A 19,001-nucleotide genomic window follows, 5' to 3' on the forward strand; every position below is an offset into this window, starting at 1 on the left:
AAAAGAAATCATAAAAAACAGTCAAATGACTGGCAGCAGCAGCTGCCAAACAAAATCCGTAAAATTAAAATAAAATGTCCTAATTTAAATAAAGTGTAAAAACAATAACTTTACAGAAAGTTTCATTAATATTTCTACAGAGAAAAACTGTTATTTTACAGATTTTTCCTAAATGATTCTGATCAAACTCCTTCAATAAAGTGACGCCACTAAAGTTTCTGCAGAGAAACTTTTTCCTAATAAAATTAAGTGTCAATCAATGAAATATTAACACATGTTTAATATTGTAAAGTAAACCTTTTGTTTTGAAGACAAAGTAAGAAATACTGTGTAAAACAGATTAAAATCATCTCAAACTTCAACAGTATTTGTGTTAACATTGAATCTTTAAGTGTAAAGTAATGTTAAAACCTGTAGAAGCACAATCTAAATACAATATTTAATGATTAAGATTCAGATCAATTTTCTTACATTTCTCATAAAATATAATAAACTGAAGAAATGCAAATTAAACTGTTAAGTCTCTGTATGTAGTATTTCAACTAAAGTGGGGTTGGAAACTTAATTACAAATAACATACACACCACTATTGACTTTAACACTTTTATTTAATATATTCAGATGTAAATTTACAATATCAACCAATTATTCACAAATAGTTCTTCAGAGCCCCGGGATGATCTGAAGAACTAAAACTGGCATTTCTCCATTGGTCTATCTGCCTGTTAAGGTTCCTATAATGAGGAGGTGATGACGTCACCTCTGAAAGAGGGGGGGGGGCTGTGGAGCTGAGGGGGGGGTCTGTTGTTTTTTAGCTTCAGTTTGATCTTGTTTTCCACAGTATTCTCCTTATAGTTCTGACAACATATGTGGACAAACATTATACTGTGTTTTATGTCAGAATCCCAACTATACAGTGTATTAATAAGTCAAATCACAACATCCCACAAAGATCAATGAATCTTTACCAGAAGTGACGGAGCAGATGAAGAAAAATCCACCTTCAAACTGCCAGTAATCAGCTGGATCCTTGGAGCATCTGGGGGGAAGAAATAACAGCCTAAAGATGTTGTTTAATACTTTTATCATATATTATTATTATCATCCCCATATAAGATGTTTTACCCTCCTCTTCCCCTTTTAAAAATGTGCCGCAGTAACACGTTTACTCAGAGTACATCACCTTTCATCACCAGCAGTGAGGGACCGTTTACGTGCTGACGTCACTGCAGCGTCTCCTCGCCAGTCTCTGGAGTTTCTGTTACCGGTAGAGTTTATTGCTGCTCTATCTGAACACAGTTAATGTTGTTGTTTTCTTCATTACAGTGACTAACTACCTGCTGTACATTTAAACTGAGCAGTTCTGCTGCAGCACCCACAGCTCTCTGCTGCTTATAGCGAGTTTCACTGATTCAGCTTTTGTTTACATGCTACATGCTAACCGGAGCTACAAACAAACAGCATGTTAGTTATTCCTCACAGATCCCTGAGTCTCTGGAACATGGGGAACAATGAGGAACTGGCTGATGCCGGCGATGGGAACCATGAGCGGGAGGCTGGAGACAACAGTCCAGACCAAGCGGCAGCTGCGCGGGAGACTTCTGCTCCTCACTGTGTTTCCTGGTCCTCTCTGTCTGAGTGGTCAAGTGTGTACAAGACAGTTTTCACTTCACTCATTCACTTCACTCATTCACCTCTCATCAGTTGGTTTAAGCTTTAAACCAGCTGACAACATTAACACATACTAGCAACACACAGTAAAATTAGCTTCTTCTACATTGAATAAAATGCTGTTATAGCTAGCGCGCTAATCGCGGTTAGCTTTTGACTTTAACACGTTAATGAGGTGTTTTCAGTTCATCAGCTCCAACATGTTGTTTACCGGTAAATGTCTTGTTCTGTGTTCAGTTGTTCTCAAAGAAACTCAGAGGAGTCGGTGGTTCAATTTTGTCCGGTAAGTTCATTTTGTTTTAAGCCTGTTTCTTCGCTAGCCAAAATTAGCATCCCTGTTAATATCACGGTTCAGGTGAAGATGCACCTTGCTAACCAAGCTAGCCAGCTAGTGCTAGCGTTAGCTGATAACCTGTGTCACCCTGGGTTAGCCCGTGGAGGTGTTCAGTCAAAGCCCAATAAAAAGGTGAATTTAATCGACGTTAACGACGTTTGGTTTGTGTTTCTCCACGTGACCCAGTTTAATTGATCTGCGTTAGTGTAATGCGCAGCGTTAATGTCAGTTAATAAATTGTCCATCAAGACGTCGCGATAGTTCAAGTTAAGATAACGTGACGTTTACAAAATGTGTAGACAAATATTTGTCATATAGAAGATTGTTGATTTAATTCTCAAACCAGTCCTCAACTGAAGCAGACATTCATGCACCTATCCTGACAGCTGATCGATATTTGTGATTAACTGTGATCCACCGCATCTTAACTCAAGTGTTTGTGTTTTATTGTCATTTGAAAGTTTCCACACTGTGAAAACTGAGTGATCTGTGCCAACAGAAGGAGGACCTCATGTACAGAGCAGCACATTAGTTTCCATTCATCTGGTTGAAGGGAGACTGCATGGACATCCTTAGTTCTCTAATGTGCTGTGATGATGATGATGATGATGATGATGATGATGATGATGATGATGATGGTAGAAAACCTCCCAGTTCATCTTCCTCTGATGAAATGACAGACTAACTGCTGATGAGTTAGTTTATTATTCTGTCTTCAGTATTCACAGGTTCAGTTTCTTACCTGCAGCTTCATTTCTGCAGTTGTCGACAGGTGATGGTAGCAACACTTTTAAGATCAGAAGCTATAAATATTAAACTGTGATTAAATGATGGATCATCTCTAGCACTGTCACCACCTCCACAGGTGAAATTATTTACCAGTTAACATCAGCATGTTTTTTGATCCTTCATTGTCAGTGTTGTCGGACAACATTTAAATATTTCTAGTATTTATGTTGTTGATTAAAGCTAACATAGAAATAGTCACACAATGTTGTACGTGTTACTGTTGTGAAAATTCATACCAGATGTGTTCTATAAAAACCATCAACAAAGTTAAAGCAAGAGCTTCAGAAATAACTTTATTGGACATTATAAACTACATTAATTTAAACAATTTACAACACTGGAAACATAAATGGATTAATTAAATACTGTAGTGTACAACTTACAATCAACTAACTAACAGGGGCGCTGATTCTTGTATTTTTGGGTTGGTTAGAATCACATAGTTAGGCTCTTTGTTGGCTCCTGTTCTCCTACTTCAGTTATCCTCTTGCCTTGTTTGTATTTTTGTTTAATCATTTCCCCTCCTGGTTACACAATAAATTAAATCAGTAAATTTGATTTACCAATAACACTTGGTTTTATGTTGCTGCCCTTTTCCCCTAGCTGGGTCGTAACATAAAGACTGCCAACAAACAGTGACTGGTGAGACAGCCCCATGACTGAAACCAACATGGCTTCAGTGAACTGACACCTGGCTCTGTGAGCAGTCCACAGTCAGTAAGTGAAATACTTGATGAGTAAAATTTCCCGGACTGTTGTATCTTTACTTGCAGAAATCATCTGCCTGGTGCTGGATGTGAGTCCCACAGCGTCGGAGGTTTTACTTTCTCAGCAAAGTGGTTCCACAAAGGGTTTATATCTTGATGCTTGATGTGAACAGTGCAACATCTACTGGCCTGAATGCAAAATGGGCAAATACAAACGTTTTCCTCACAAATTGAATGTAAGTATAAAGGAAAGCATGATTGTATTTTATATTCCAAGCATAGATTTATATACTGTAAAAGTAAGCTCAATATCTTTGTTTAAAATTAAGTGTGGAAACTGTAAGTTGGTTTGCAATGTGGGCAAAGAACATGTAGCTTTACTTTTAAATGTCAGCTTTGGTGGTTGTGTTGTAAAGGTGCAATATAAGATGTGGCCAGAACTTTAGTTTAAAATGTTAAAATAATGAATTAACACTATCAACAGAGTGTGAAGCAGCCACAGTGATGATGTCATGATCAAGACCTCCATCTGTTGTGTTTCAGAGTTATCTACTGAAATGAGCATGCTCACCAGCCAGACCAGACGTGTCCCTGTGTTGTAATACCACTTTGTGAGCCAGTGGCGCGTCATGTCTGCCCTCAGTCCCACGAAGAAGAAAAACTTCCGGCAGCGCTTGACGTTGGCATCACAGAAGCACAGGAATGGCTGAACCTCCTAAAAGACGATATTCATCTGCGTCCCGAAGGACCGCTCCCGACAAGAAACCACGTTCAACGGCAAAGAAAAGAAGCAACACGAGTAAATCTGGATGTGTCTTTCCACCGCTGGAGAAGCGCCTGAGAGGAAAGAGATGCGGTTTGGTGCCGAGCTCGCAACTTTCCTGTTAGCCCGGTGAGTAGCATCAATGTTAGCTCTTAGCTAAAAGTACAATCAGTGCAACGACCGACAAACATTTCAGGTGGTGATATTGACGTTGTGGACAGACGTTTTAGCGGTTAGTAGGATTGTGTCTGTTGCTCTCGGCTGTTGTGGAGCTAGTGACGTCAGTAACTTCAGGCTCATCTTGTAACTGACTGTAACTTGAGATTGTATGGAGCCAGGAGACCGAGTGAATACACGTCGATCGGTTCACCATGTTGTAACCACTTTACATTACTGTTAGGAGATCAGCCATGATTGCACTAGGTCTTTACATTTCTCCGGAGATTTCAGCATCCCTCTGTCCTCATCAGGACCTGAGTCAGTACAGGTGCAATACCGCCTCCACCTGTCTCACCAACGGCAGAGAGTCCAGACACAGTGAGGAGGGTCCAGGTGAGTAACATGCTGTCATTCACTTTTAACAGTAAGACTTGTCTTTACCACTGTGATTAAATCAGACCCACAGTGTAAACATGTTCATACTGCTGATTGTTAATAATGAATATACCACTGCCTATACTGGTTATGTATTTTACAGTATATCCATATTTGTTGGTTATATATAGTCTGTGTACATTGAATTCTTATCACACCTCTAGTTGTTTACCCTTCATTTCCTTGCATTTACATTTCATAATATTCATACTGCACTTATTTTTGCATATTCATATCTATCCTCACAATTTATTATACACACACACACACAACAGACCTAACATGTTTGAACATAAAGAACTTGTATGATCTAAAGGAATTGTCCTCTCACATGTTTGTCTGTATCAGGACCAGAAGTCCAGTCTAATCTTCACCTATGATGGACCAGCACCTGCCTCTTCTTCTGCATCTGGTCTCATCAATCATCAACCACATGACATCAGCACCTGGAGGTATGATCCTGCAAATGACATCAACACCTGGAGGTATGATCCTGCACATGACATCAACACCTGGAGGTATGATCCTGCACACGACATCAGCACCTGGAGGTATGATCCTGCACATGACATCAACACCTGGAGGTATGATCCTGCACATGACATCAGCACCTGGAGGTATGATCCTGCACACGACATCAGCACCTGGAGGTATGATCCTGCACATGACATCAGCACCTGGAGGTGTGATCCTGCACATGACATCAACACCTGGAGGTATGATCCTGCACACGACATCAGCACCTGGAGGTATGATCCTGCACATGACATCAACACCTGGAGGTATGATCCTGCACATGACATCAGCACCTGGAGGTATGATCCTGCACATGACATCAGCACCTGGAGGTATGATCCTGCACATGACATCAGCACCTGGAGGTATGATCCTGCACATGACATCAACACCTGGAGGTATGATCCTGCACACGACATCAGCACCTGGAGGTATGATCCCTGCACATGACATCAGCACCTGGAGGTATGATCCTGCACATGACAGATATTGTCTGTACTGTGATCTTTTGCACATCCCCTAATCAATATCTTTTGTACATCTTGCCCAACAGGAGTTTTGTCATTCTAAAACACTTTTGTACATAGTGGTGTAGTATCGTTTTTATTTTTTTTTTTTTTTCTATGAATCTATGTTTATTTATATTTGAGTGTTGCAGTACTTTATTTTGATTTCCTATGAATACGTTAATTGGATACTACACCAAGCCAAATATCTTGTAAGTGAAAACCTATCTGGCAATAAACCTTATTTCCTGAGTCAGGCTTTGTGATGATGTCATCATCCCTCCCTTCAAGTTTCTGCATGTGGAAAAATTCTGCATGTGTAGAAGAGATTTGTATTTGTTAAAGTCTGAATGTAAATCATGAACAAATGATCAGTGTTGAGGTTAAACAAAAACATGTAAAAGGAAGAAATGGTTTTGTCAACATCTGTGTCCTGATACAGAGGAGAACTGTAAAACGCTGCGTACAAAAGTTCCCACACTGAGAGCGTTGCGTGCTGAGTTTTACAGTTTTGGTCCGTGTCTGCACAGACATCCACAAAAGCATTTCTTCCCTCCATGTCATTGTTTAACCTCACCACTGAGCATTTGTTTTGATTCATATTCTTCTTGAAAAATACAAATCTTGTCGCCAAACACAATTTTATTTTTTCTTTCCCCTCACATGCACACATGCATTGTCCATTTCTGTTAAAAGCAGTTTGTATTTTGTGTAATTGCATTTCCACACAGATCATAGTCTAACGTTTAAGATGAGGTAAAATGATATTCTCTTCATTACATTTTAGTTGTCGTCATATCGACTGCATCAGAAAACAACGTGGATGTGAATATTAATATTTGGCTTGAATATTACAATTAAAATACTTGTTTGGAAACTTGCTGTGTGTGATTGGTTGTTAAGGAACTTATTGTGATGGAGTAATGAGGAACTACGCCGTAACAAGTGTTTAGCACTTCACCGACCAAAGATCTACAAATAGTAAACTACCAGGTAAAGTTTAACATAGCCTGCTTTATGCTGAGAGATGTGTATTAGTGAGCAGATGTTTTTAAAAACAAAACAGTTGTTGGCTGTAGCTATATGTATCCAGGCTCAAATTAGGGTCAAAATGATTTTCAGCTTGTAAAGTGATGTTCACAATAATTCCAATGTTTGTAGTTTTAAATCAAACTTTGTAAACCTGTAAAATAAATCTGAATGAGAAATTCAAGTTTTTGCATGTGAAAACAAATAGTGCTTGTGGCAAAGAGATTTGTATTTGTTCAGACAGTGTGAATCAAAACTGAACAAATGATCAGTGGTGAGGTTCAACTTAACGAGTTTCCTCCCTCCCAGAGACCAGGAGAGGCAGCGACGGGGGAGAGCACCTCCTGTCCTGGGAAGGAGAGTCTCAGGAGGTGAGATTCACTTCAGATATCACTGTTTCCTCTAATCAATATCAGATCTATATTAACACACACTGCTCTCTGATTATCTCTCAGCTGTCTTCTTGGACTGAACTCGGGTTAGCCGCCTGGTGGAGGCCGTTTGCAACCGGCTCTGCGTCTTCACCCGGTGGCCATGTGGTCCAGAGGGACCGCGAGGACTCGCTGGTCATTCAGTCTCAAGGATCATGTGGCATCAGAGAGGCGGTGCTGGCCGGCCCCAGGTTCATGGCTCAGACCAACATCCAGCTCTTTGAATTGAAGGGGGGGGGCGGCTGCCTGGAGGAAAAACCCTCCGGCTGCCAACGTCATACATCTGCAGCAAGTGTGTCCAACCCAGAAGGATTGACACTGACCTCACTCACATCGCAGGTGAGTCTCACTGTGACTGTTGGTGGAAAGACTGTGGAGGAGTGGAGGGAACAGATGAAGAGAAGACAGGACAACTTCTTCTATCTTCATTTATAACTTTTCATTGACATCATTATTTATAATTATTATATTTGATGTGCTGCAGTTGGAGTGGTGTTGGTGTCAGCTGATGTCTCATGATGATGTCAGTCCAGTGTTCCCTCTCTTTTAGCTCTGTGTTTGGTCTCCACCAGCTCCTGAGGGAAATCTGTGTCTTTAGCTTCTTAATGCTGCACTATGTTCTCGGACCGAGTCTCTGCTGTTTGCTGCTGAGGAGGTCGAGGACAGAGGCTGCGGCCCAACAAGTTTATATATTCAAAGATGACAAAGACGGTAACTGAATCATTATTTTACTGCACAGTTCTTTTTTCTTTTAATGATATTGTTAAACTGCAGTCAGGATGGCGCAGTGCAAAGACTGGACACTGACTGTTTCCCTGGTAAAATGTTGTAAATAGTTTCCATTGGGCACAATGCTGTTACTGTATGTGAGGATTCATGTGTAATGTGCTTTCTGTTATTCTTGCAGCTCACGTCATGTGCTGTGGTTCAGTGGATGGATGGACATCGGCTGAGAAAACAATATATGAATAGACGGATGTGTTCACCTCACACACTCTTTAGTGAGAACTGAACACTGACAGTTCAGATGGTGAAGCAGGTGTCAGTGTAGTACAGCTCATGTTCATTAGTTTTATTCACAACTTCATTGTTGTCATTGAAAAGGTGTTTAATAAATAAACCTGTGATTAAATTGTACTGAGTGTTTCTTCATATTTACCATCTGCCACTTGTGCTGACATGATGTCACACCAGTTTCTTCACACAAGATAACATATGAGATTGAGATCTGTAGAAGTTTATCATCCTGATATTTCCTGTTTCAGATCCACCATCTGTGACACCAGATCATGTGTTTGGGGTTTTTAAAAATTATGATTTCAATAAATTTCAGATCTTGGTGAAAAATCTTGTTTATTGTCGCTCAGTTGAACTCTCTTCACTTCAGCCTCGGTCTTTATTTATACTTTTATTTACATGAAGCTGTTTGAATCCAAGAAAATGGCAACACACACACACACACACACACACACAGCTTTTGTCTGCAGTTGTAATAAAACAATGACGCAGCCTCAGTTTTTACAGATTATGAACATTTTCATAAAATCAGAACATCAGTTCGACTCGTGTAAGCTGAAAAGAAGGTGCTGGATTAAACTGTGTGTGTGTGTGTGTGTGTGTGTGTGTGTTCACCACAGAAACTTATGTTCATTTTAAAACAATGTGGATTACCATTATATGAAGGAGGAGATTGATTGATTATGAGGGTTTGAATAATCTGCAGATTAAGGTCTTTTATTCTTCGTCTCCTCTGAGCTTTTGATCCTCGCTCTGATCTTCATCTTCATCCTCCTGGTCTTCATCATTTTATTTCTGCCTGCTGTAATTAATTTACTGCTGCGGCATCACGTGTCCGATGACGGTAATCGCCACCAATCGGAGGTCAGGTCTGAGGCTCAGCCACCATCTTCATCATCATCTTCATCATCATCTTCATCCGGTGATGTCAGAGGCCCTCAGCTCAGGTGACAGGTCCTTCTCTCTGGACTCATCTCCTCAGGGGCCAAACATTTGTCTTTGCGCCCCTGTTGACCCCCCAGAAACCAAATGATCAAATCAATGATCAATGATCAGTTGATTTATTGATTATTAATAATAATAATAACAATAATAATAATAATAACGGGCCTACATTTTATTAATAGGCGCCTTTCAAGGCCCTGGAGGAAACAGTACAACTGCTCAGTGGTGAAAGTGGTTTTCATGACTGGGTCTGGATCAGTCCACAAACATCTGGATCAGTCCACAAACATCTGGATCAGGTGTGAACAGGATCCTCATCAGTTTAATGAAACAGCTTCTTTCTGTCCTGAACTCTTCACATTAAACCTTTGACCTGCTGCTTTTCCCGCCTTCTGAAAACCTGATGGGTTCATTGATTATTTTGGCGTGGATGAGTCGGACTCACACATTCATGGATCCTGGGTGAAAAGAGGGGGCGGGTCTCCCCCGGGACCTGGTTCAGCCCCTGAAGAATCCTCAGAGAATAAGAGACGTTTGAAGCAGCAGCAGGTGGTGCGTTCACTGACCGTCAGTACAGTCGGTCTGTTTCATGTTTCAATGTTTCATTTATTTAAAGAAACAATAATTATTTTAAACAATAAGAAGATGAAGATGTTAAAACCGATCTTATCTTATGTTTCATTGTTTTCATTTTCATCTTATCCTTATTATTTATTTTTGGGTTTTTATTTATTCTCTCTATTTTACTTCAGTGTCAGATTTTATTTAATTTCATTGTTGTTTCATCTGGATTTCTATGACTTTTTAACTAATTAAATTTATTATTATAACTTGTGTCATAAGTGTCAAAGTTGATTTTCTGACGTAAATCCTGTTCGTCTTTATAATCTGTAAATCTGACAGTTTCACTTTCAACAACATCTCTGGTCTTCATCAGCAACAGCAGCTGAAAGGTGCAGAGAAATGTAGTAAGTGGACCTTGATGTTTTCTTCATTTTACAGGATGTTTTTATAGATTTATAGATGAATGATCTTTTCTACATTAATTGATAAATCTAAATAAAGTATAAAAAACTACACTGACACGTTCTTCAGTACATGACTCAGAAACCTCTGACTGCAGCAGCTGAGCCAGTTTAAAGGACCAGCGTTGATGTTTTACTTCCTGTTTTACTTCCTGTTTATTTTATGTAAATGAGGCTAAAACCTTGATTCCTTTTTAGGGGAACTTCAGTTAGTGGTGACCAGTCAGTTCTGGCCCTTAAAGATTAGTTTAAACAGTCTCAGTGTGGAGGTTAAACGGCCCGTTCCCTCTGTTAATGAGACCAATTAAAGCAGCAGCTGTAATTAAATTAACGACCTGCTGCTGGTGTCCGTCTGTAAGCGATAGCAGTAATTCAGCCGGCAGACGCTGCAGCTCCCCGGGGTTTTTGTTGTTCATTGTTTTCGCTGCTCTATTGTTTACCGCCGTCAACGGCAACAATAGTCTGGCCACGCGTCCACACCCCCCTGCCCCCGCCCCCCCCTCCCAGGTCTCCACCTACAGCCCTCTGTGGCCCACTAATTATTCATAAATGCACATTTATGCAAATGTCCCAGATAGATTAACCTAATTCAGTGATGTAAACAACTCCTGGGTCGGGATTAAAGTTTTTAAATTAGACTGGAGTCTGTGTCTGGAAGTCTGGACCATATACTCTTATATGAGGTCTGTGCCCCCCCCGCCCCCCCACCCTCATTTACATTTTGTAATCTCAGCCTTTAAAGTGCATGAGGCCAAGCCAGACAAACAACAGCATCCAGAGAAAGCTACAGTCTGCCTGCTGCCATTAGCACTAATGGCTAATGATTAACAAATTTAATACTGTACGGAGACTGAGTGTGTCTGGTCCGTTTCTTTAGCCGGCCGCCACCGGGCGTTCAGGCGTTCAGGCGTCACGCCACCGCCGCCACATGATGCCAACACGTGCCACTTGCTCAATAAGCTAGATGCATTATGCTAATTTACAGGCTCGACCCAAATGCACAGTTACATGTCACACACTGTTTGTTTATGTCTTTATGTATTTAATTAGAGACTTCCTGCAGGTGTCCTTTAAACCTGAGCCCAGTCAGTTGGGTGTGTGTGTGTGTGTGTGTGTGTGTGTGTGTGTGTGTGTGTGTGTGTGTGTGTGTGTGTGTGTGTCTTTATCTTCACCTGCAGAAGAATTAAAAAGCAAAAATAAAAACCTGTGTTCTACTTTCTCATCACATCCACAGCCACAGTCAGTGGTGGCAGATGAAGACACTTTCCCGAGCTGACACCTTCAACCTTTAACCCCCGACCCTGAACCCCCCCCACCTTCACCCTCACCCCCTCCCCCTTTTCCCTCTCTCTGACCCTAATCCTGACCTTCAGCTGCCGCCCAGAGAAACCTGACACCATTTTGAAGCAACGAGTTTGTGGCGCCTCACACTGTTTCAGATCATTCATCACTGCAGTGGTTAAAGCAGCTGTTTGTAAGTTTAGCTATAGCTACATAGCTAGCGTTAGCATTAGCAGCTGTTTACTCACCAGTCTAAAGAGACGTCAAACTTCATTCCTTTACTCACCAACATCTGTCACCAGAGGTGGAAACAAACACCAGTGTTAACTCTTGTCTCTATCATGTCTTTACTACTCCTGAAGTTAGCATGCTAACCAGCTAGCTGAAGTTAGCGTACATACCGAGTCACTGTAACGCCGGCCTGTCCTCAGAGGACGAGTTATAACCTCTTGTCTTGTAAACACAACGACTGAAGCTCTTTGTGAGACTAGTCAGTAAACAGCTGCTAATGCTAACGTTAGCTATGTAGCATTAGCAATACTTAGAATCAGCTCCTTAATGTTTGGTGTTATTCCTCCTTTCTAATGTAAAAATAATATTTCATGCTTCCAGATGACGATCTGCTGCTTTTTCTTTCAATTTCATAATTTAAATTCATTTTTAATCATTTTGAGGTTTGGACAAAACAAACATTGTGAAGATTTGAGGTTTGACTTCAGGCTCCGACTGTGATTCATCAGAAATGATCTCATACAGTTTAAAAGCATCAGTGATAATAACCTACTGATTCCACATACAACCAGGACGTTCAGCACATTTTCCTGATAATACTTCAATCATTTACTGAAGTAATACTTGAATGCAGTATTTCTACTAGTCAGACAGTATTTTTACTCTGTGGTTTCATTACTTTTACTTTAATAAAGTGTCTGAGAGACTAATGAGCTCACCACACACTTCTACCAGCAGGTGGTACGTGTGTGTGTGTGTGTGTGTGTGTGTGTGTGTGTGTGTGTGTGTGTGTGTGTGTGTGTGTGTGTGTGTGTGTGTGTGTGTGTGTGTGTGTGTGAGGATTAACACAAACGAGGCTAAGAACAGATTGGAGGAGAGAACAAGATAATTAAAGACAAAGAGGTTTCACCTCCTGATGGACTGAAGAGTTTCAACATGAAGGATCACACTGCAGAGTAAAGGTCAGAGGTCAGTGTCTGTCCAGTCTTTACACTGTTGTTGTTTAATCTCACTGTAAAGACGAGTGAGGCCCCCGCATGTGGCCCCTGTGGACGCTTTCTTTCTGATGATCGGCCTCTCATCTATAAAACCAGCAGCTGTTGACACACAACAACATTCAGGAACATTAGCTTTAAACACGTTTAACCACATAAACCAGGAAACAGGAGCAGGACGTCCTGAAGCTGCTTCCTGTTCAACCTGCTGAAACTCATTCAAGTCAGTTTATCATGTAAAACACTGTTTAAGGCTCCAGAGTTATCGAGCAACTAAAACTCAGACTTTTGGAAATGCTGCTGGGCCTGTTTTATTTTGAAAACCCTGGGGTTGTGTTTTATTTTGTGTTGTGTTAGTCTGGATGGAGCAGCAAACCAACAAAGGGCCGACAAAGGGCCGACAAAGGGCCGACAAAGGGCCGACAAAGGGCCGACAAAGGGCCGAGTCTCCTGTTAAAAGTGCAGTAACAGAGTCTCATTGTTCCACCTGAGGATACAGTTGGAAGTAAGACCAACATTAAGTGTGTGAGAAAGGTGTTTCTTCCTCCTCTTCATCATCACCATCACCATCATCATCACCATCATCAACACCATCACCATCACCATCATCACCATCATCACCCTCATCACCGTCACCATCACCGTCACCATCATCATCACCATCATCATCATCACATCCAGCAGGACTCTGTTTCCTCGAGTCTCTCTCTTTAATCCTTCTCTCTCCTAATCTGCCTTCGACACTGTAGGTGCAACATTTTACTGCAGCCTGACAAACGTGACCACAAAGAGACAAACAACCACAAAGAGACAAACAACCACAAAGAGACAAACAACCACAAAGAGACAGAACAATACAGGAGAAAGACACAGTGACTAGAACATGTTCCTGGTCATAGAAGCAGTGAGGAGAATGAAGAGGCTGCTTCAGTGTTTCCTAGAAGTGACAGTGTTGCTGAAGTAATCAATGATCCGTGTGTGTGTGAGTGTGTGTGTGTGTGTGTGTGTGTGTGTGTGTGTGTGTGTGTGTACAGGATCAGTGCTGCCTTCAGGGTCCGTGACATACTCCCTGTCAATAACACCCAAATTAAGCAAATTGCAGCAGAAAGAGAAAAACAATCATTGTTGGAGCGCTGCGATCAGATCAGACAGGTTCTCCTTCATCTCTTCATATTCGCTGCTTATCTCATTGTAGCCTCCAATCCAAGTTAGCAGGGATTATCTCCATGGAAAGGGCATTAAGAGGCGGATAACCTCAGCTTGGAAGCAGTTAATCTACCAGCATGTTAATGAGTCTTGTAGTGGATTGCTTAAATTAAAAGCAAATATCAACAGTCATTTGGCTAAAGGAGCCCAGCGAGCGCCTGGCCTCAATAATAATGCATTAAGTGATTTGAGTCGCCGGGTCATTGCAGTAATCATGTAATGTGAGTGAAAAACAATAAAATTAACAGGTTATCAGGAAATTAAGGCGCTGAGGGGAAGAAGAGGCGGAGCAGAGTTTCTGTGAGTGGTTCACTTCACAGACCAGAACCTGGTCCTGAAGTCTGGAAGTCCGAACTCATATTTACTAAGAAGAAGCTAACTGATGTTAGCTGGTCTCTAACTTTAGCCTTAAGTTACAGTTTAGCTAACTGATGTTAGCTGGTCTCCACCTTTAGCCTTAAGTTACAGTTTAGCTAACTGATGTTAGCTGGTCTCCACCTTTAGCCTTAAGTTACAGTCTAGCTAACTGATGTTAGCTGGTCTCTAACCTTAGCCTTAAGTTACGGTTTAGCTAACTGATGTTAGCTGGTCTCCACCTTTAGCCTTAAGTTACAGTCTAGCTAACTGATGTTAGCTGGTCTCCACCTTTAGCCTTAAGTTACAGTCTAGCTAACTGATGTTAGCTGGTCTCCACCTTTAGCCTTAAGTTACAGTTTAGCTAACTGATGTTAGCTGGTCTCTAACTTTAGCCTTAAGTTACAGTCTAGCTAACTGATGTTAGCTGGTCTCCACCTTTAGCCTTAAGTTACAGTTTAGCTAACTGATGTTAGCTGGTCTCTAACTTTAGCCTTAAGTTACAGTTTAGCTAACTGATGTTAGCTGGTCTCCACCTTTAGCCTTAAGTTACAGTTTAGCTAACTGATGTTAGCTGGTCTCCACCTTTAGCCTTAAGTTACAGTCTAGCTAACTGATGTTAGCTGGTCTCCAACTTTAGCCTTAAGTTACAGTCTAGCTAACTGATGTTAGCTGGTCTCCACCTTTAGCCTTAAGTTACAGTTTAGCTAACTGATGTTAGCTGGTCTCCACCTTTAGCCTTAAGTTACAGTCTAGCTAACTGATGTTAGCTGGTCTCCACCTTTAGCCTTAAGTTACAGTTTAGCTAACTGATGTTAGCTGGTCTCCACCTTTAGCCTTAAGTTACAGTCTAGCTAACTGATGTTAGCTGGTCTCCACCTTTAGCCTTAAGTTACAGTTTAGCTAACTGATGTTAGCTGGTCTCCACCTTTAGCCTTAAGTTACAGTTTAGCTAACTGATGTTAGCTGGTCTCCACCTTTAGCCTTAAGTTACAGTCTAGTTAACTAATGCTAGCTAGCTGATAGCTCCCTTTCATCTCCAGTGTTAGCTTGACATTTCATCACCAACGTTATATATGATTTAATGTTATAAACTCTGGACAGTGGAGCATCAGTTGTTGTAGAGATTTTCCTGTTAACAGTCTCTGTGTGTCTGTGGTGGTTTAGTTTGTCTGTTAACTTTTTGATATTAGCTTCTATATCAGACGCCTGGTTTGTTTTGAGGTATTTGTACATAACTTATTTCTATTTTATTCTAATCTATACTTGCAATTTTCAGAGGGAAACATTTTACTTTCTACTTCACTACATTTATTTGACAGAGAAGCAGGATGCTGTCAGGACTATAACACTTGACCCCCTGATTGTCATTGTATAATTCATGCTGCTTACAGTGATTTTATTCTGGTAAATTGAGGTGAGTCACTTCCTGTTGCTGAAGGTAAAAATGGTGTCCCATCTATTTTTTTTTTGGTCAGAATCCTTTGACTTTCCTGACCTTTGACCTCTACATGATATAAAATGATGTGAAAGTTTATCTTTGATTTGATTAAGTTTGTGTTAAATCAGCTTTGCAGCCACTTCAATCGTCAGCAGCAGATTGACTGAGGGTTTAACATTTCACTGTGCTGGTATTAAAGGTCAGGAGGCTGTAAGACAATATGTAATCTAACAACATGTAATCTAACAATATGTAATCTAACAACGTAATCTAACTTCACAATCAATCTATGTTCAAACATCATCTCTGACACACGTTTGTGTCTCTGCAGCAAAGTGATTAAAGTCGGAGGATTTGCTTTCCTGCAGATTCATCGTCCACTGAGCTGGACTTTAAAAACTTATTTTAACTGGACGTCAGTCACAAAGAGACGCTCCCTCACACACGACTGCAGCTCTGCTCACACATCAGCTCTTCGTGGTCTGACAGAAACCTGGACCAGGTGCAACATTAACAGCCCAACACAAGAAAATCAACAAAGACAAGCAGAGCTGCATTTATGGTGATTTTTATTCAAGGTGCTGCGGCGCTGTGGCTTAGTGGTTAAAGCACCTGTCTTGTAAACAGGGGATCCTGGGTTCAAATCCCAGCGGTGCCTGATGCTCAGTGAATCTGGCAGAAACATTATTTGTAGTAAGTAAGATGTTTGTGTGAACTCTCAGAAACATGCAGACAAGATATGGCAAGTGAAAGGGCTTTTAATGTGAAAATCCAACAGGCGTCACATGAGTAATATTTGATTCTTTAGGACCCGTATTTATCATGACCCCGTGTTTCTTCATGCTTTAACTCTCACAATGCATGCTGGGAAGTCTGATGATCTGCTAGTTTAGTGTCATTAAAAACTTAAAAACTTTCTCAGTTGATTTATTCTTTAGGGCTCGTCCTCTGAGACCAAGAACATCTAAAAGAAATAACAAGTGCATGTGCGTGTGCGTGTGTGTGTGTGTGTGTGTTTACACATTAAATCTGTCTCTATAGGATCCATTAGTGTGTGAATGGGGGCTTAGTGCTACACTATTGTTGAAACTGCAGTTGTCAACATCTGGACAGATGCTAACCTCACGCAACATGTGCATTAACACGTCACAGCGCTTCCAACAACTCGCTGCGTTTTCACTGACGATGAACTGAAACTGATCAGGTCTCAGATCCAGGTCCACGCCAGGAACCTGGACCTGTCTGTGTGTGTGTGTGTGTGTGTGTGTCCTCTGTGTGTGTGTGTGTGTGTGTGTCCTCTGTCTGTGTGTGTGTGTGTGTGTCCTCTGTCTGTGTGTGTGTGTGTCCTCTGTGTGTGTGTGTGTGTCCTTTGTGTGTGTGTGTGTGTGTGTCCTCTGTCTGTGTGTGTGTGTGTGTCCTCTGTCTGTGTGTGTGTGTCCTCTGTGTGTGTGTGTGTGTCCTCTGTCTGTGTGTGTGTGTGTGTGTCCTCTGTCTGTGTGTGTGTGTGTCCTCTGTGTGTGTGTGTGTGTCCTTTGTGTGTGTGTGTGTGTGTGTCCTCTGTGTGTGTGTGTGTGTCCTCTGTCTGTGTGTGTGTGTGTCCTCTGTGTGTGTGTGTGTGTCCTCTGTGTGTGTGTGTGTGTCCTCTGTCTGTGTGTGTGTGTCCTCTGTCTGTGTGTGTGTGTCCTCTGTCTGTGTGTGTGTGTCCTCTGTCTGTGCGTGTGTGTCCTCTGTGTGTGTGTGTGTGTCCTCTGTCTGTGTGTGTGTGTCCTCTGTGTGTGTGTGTGTCCTCTGTGTGTGTGTGTGTGTGTGTGTCTGTGTGTGTGTGTCCTCTGTCTGTGTGTGTGGACTGAGGGACGTCTCGGTCTCTGGAGGCTAAAGTCCTCGTCCTCGTCCTCGTCCTCGTCCTCGTCCTCGTCCTCGCTGCAGTTTTTCATTTGGCTGCAGATGCATTATAACAATCCCATTTTCAGGAGCAGCTCCTCTGGACGAGGCCTGAGGGGATGAGTGAGTAAAACCACTTTGTTTCATTATATAATGTTGGAACGGAGCAAATATAATAATATTAATGGGATAATTTAATGCAATTTTCTTTATTTGATGCACTCTGACTCTGACGGCTAATCTGAAAGCTTTGTTTAAAATAGATTGAAAAATGAAAGAAGTCCAAACAGCTAATCCTCCTGTGAGGTCAGACACACTGATACTGACAGAGAACATGGGCTCCACCTCCGCACCTGAGCACACACACCTGGATCTCCCCTCACACACACATCATGAACTACCCACTCACACACACCTGGATCTCCCCTCACACACACATCATGAACTACTCACTCACACACACCTGGATCTCCCCTCACACACACATCATGAACTACCCACTCACACACACCTGGATCTCCCCTCACACACACATCATGAACTACCCACTCACACACACCTGGATCTCCCCTCACACACACACGAACGCTCAGGGTCAGGGTTCTGTCTGCGGTTCCGATCCGACTTTGTGTGGAAAGATTCTCCACTCCAGATGTCGGACGTCTCTCCTTCAGGTGTGTCCTGGTCTGGACCGGACCGGGTCTCTGAGGGGCTCCTGGTCCCGGATCCTCACGTCACTGCAGCAGCTGAGACTCAGAACTGGATCGGACCGAATGAAAATCTGTCACTTCATGTTTCTATCATTTGCTGCTGCAGGTGAACAGAGACTGTGACATGAGAGTTTACTCACCTGGACAGACTGATGATGTCATGTTCCTTTGATTTATTCTCAGATTTATTAAATGAAAAAAAGAAAATATAATCACATTTTTACGTTTTATTCTTTTGTTCTTTTGCTGTTTGGCATCAGAATAAAGAGAAACAATGAGCCGGTCTCTTTATTTCTCTCGATGAATCTCGGACTGAAAGTCAAGCGTGATGAAAAGCTGCTTCAGTGTTTCTGCAGGTTGTTCGCTCAGATCGGATCCTTCTGTGGTTAATGGCTTGTTTTCTGGACGAATCATCAGAGTTAATCCTCCAGAACAAGAACACGCTGAAGAATAATGAAAATAATAGATAAAAGGCTTTAATCTGCCTCTTAACGTAGCCACAGTTGTCTAATCCCGATCTTATTTGTTCTCCGCTCTGCTGTATTTTCCCGCTGGATGAGACGCTGTTTAATCGA

The 19,001-nt window shown here is 41.7% G+C and overlaps 1 long non-coding RNA gene and 1 other non-coding gene across 2 annotated transcripts; both read left to right on the plus strand.

The window, feature by feature from the left end:
* The first annotated feature begins 6,879 nt into the window (after window positions 1-6,879).
* LOC130180909 (uncharacterized) lies at window positions 6,880-8,477 on the plus strand. The gene is made up of 4 exons (XR_008829491.1): window positions 6,880-7,280; window positions 7,365-7,679; window positions 7,913-8,051; window positions 8,248-8,477. It is a non-coding gene; the product is annotated as an uncharacterized LOC130180909 (long non-coding RNA).
* Window positions 8,478-16,420: 7,943 nt separating this feature from the next.
* Window positions 16,421-16,493, plus strand: trnat-ugu (transfer RNA threonine (anticodon UGU)). Its single transcript has one exon. It is a non-coding gene; the product is annotated as a tRNA-Thr (tRNA).
* The last annotated feature ends 2,508 nt before the right edge of the window (window positions 16,494-19,001 follow it).

The sequence above is a fragment of the Seriola aureovittata genome, chromosome 14 (genome assembly GCF_021018895.1).
Source record: "Seriola aureovittata isolate HTS-2021-v1 ecotype China chromosome 14, ASM2101889v1, whole genome shotgun sequence".
NCBI lineage: Eukaryota > Metazoa > Chordata > Actinopteri > Carangiformes > Carangidae > Seriola > Seriola aureovittata.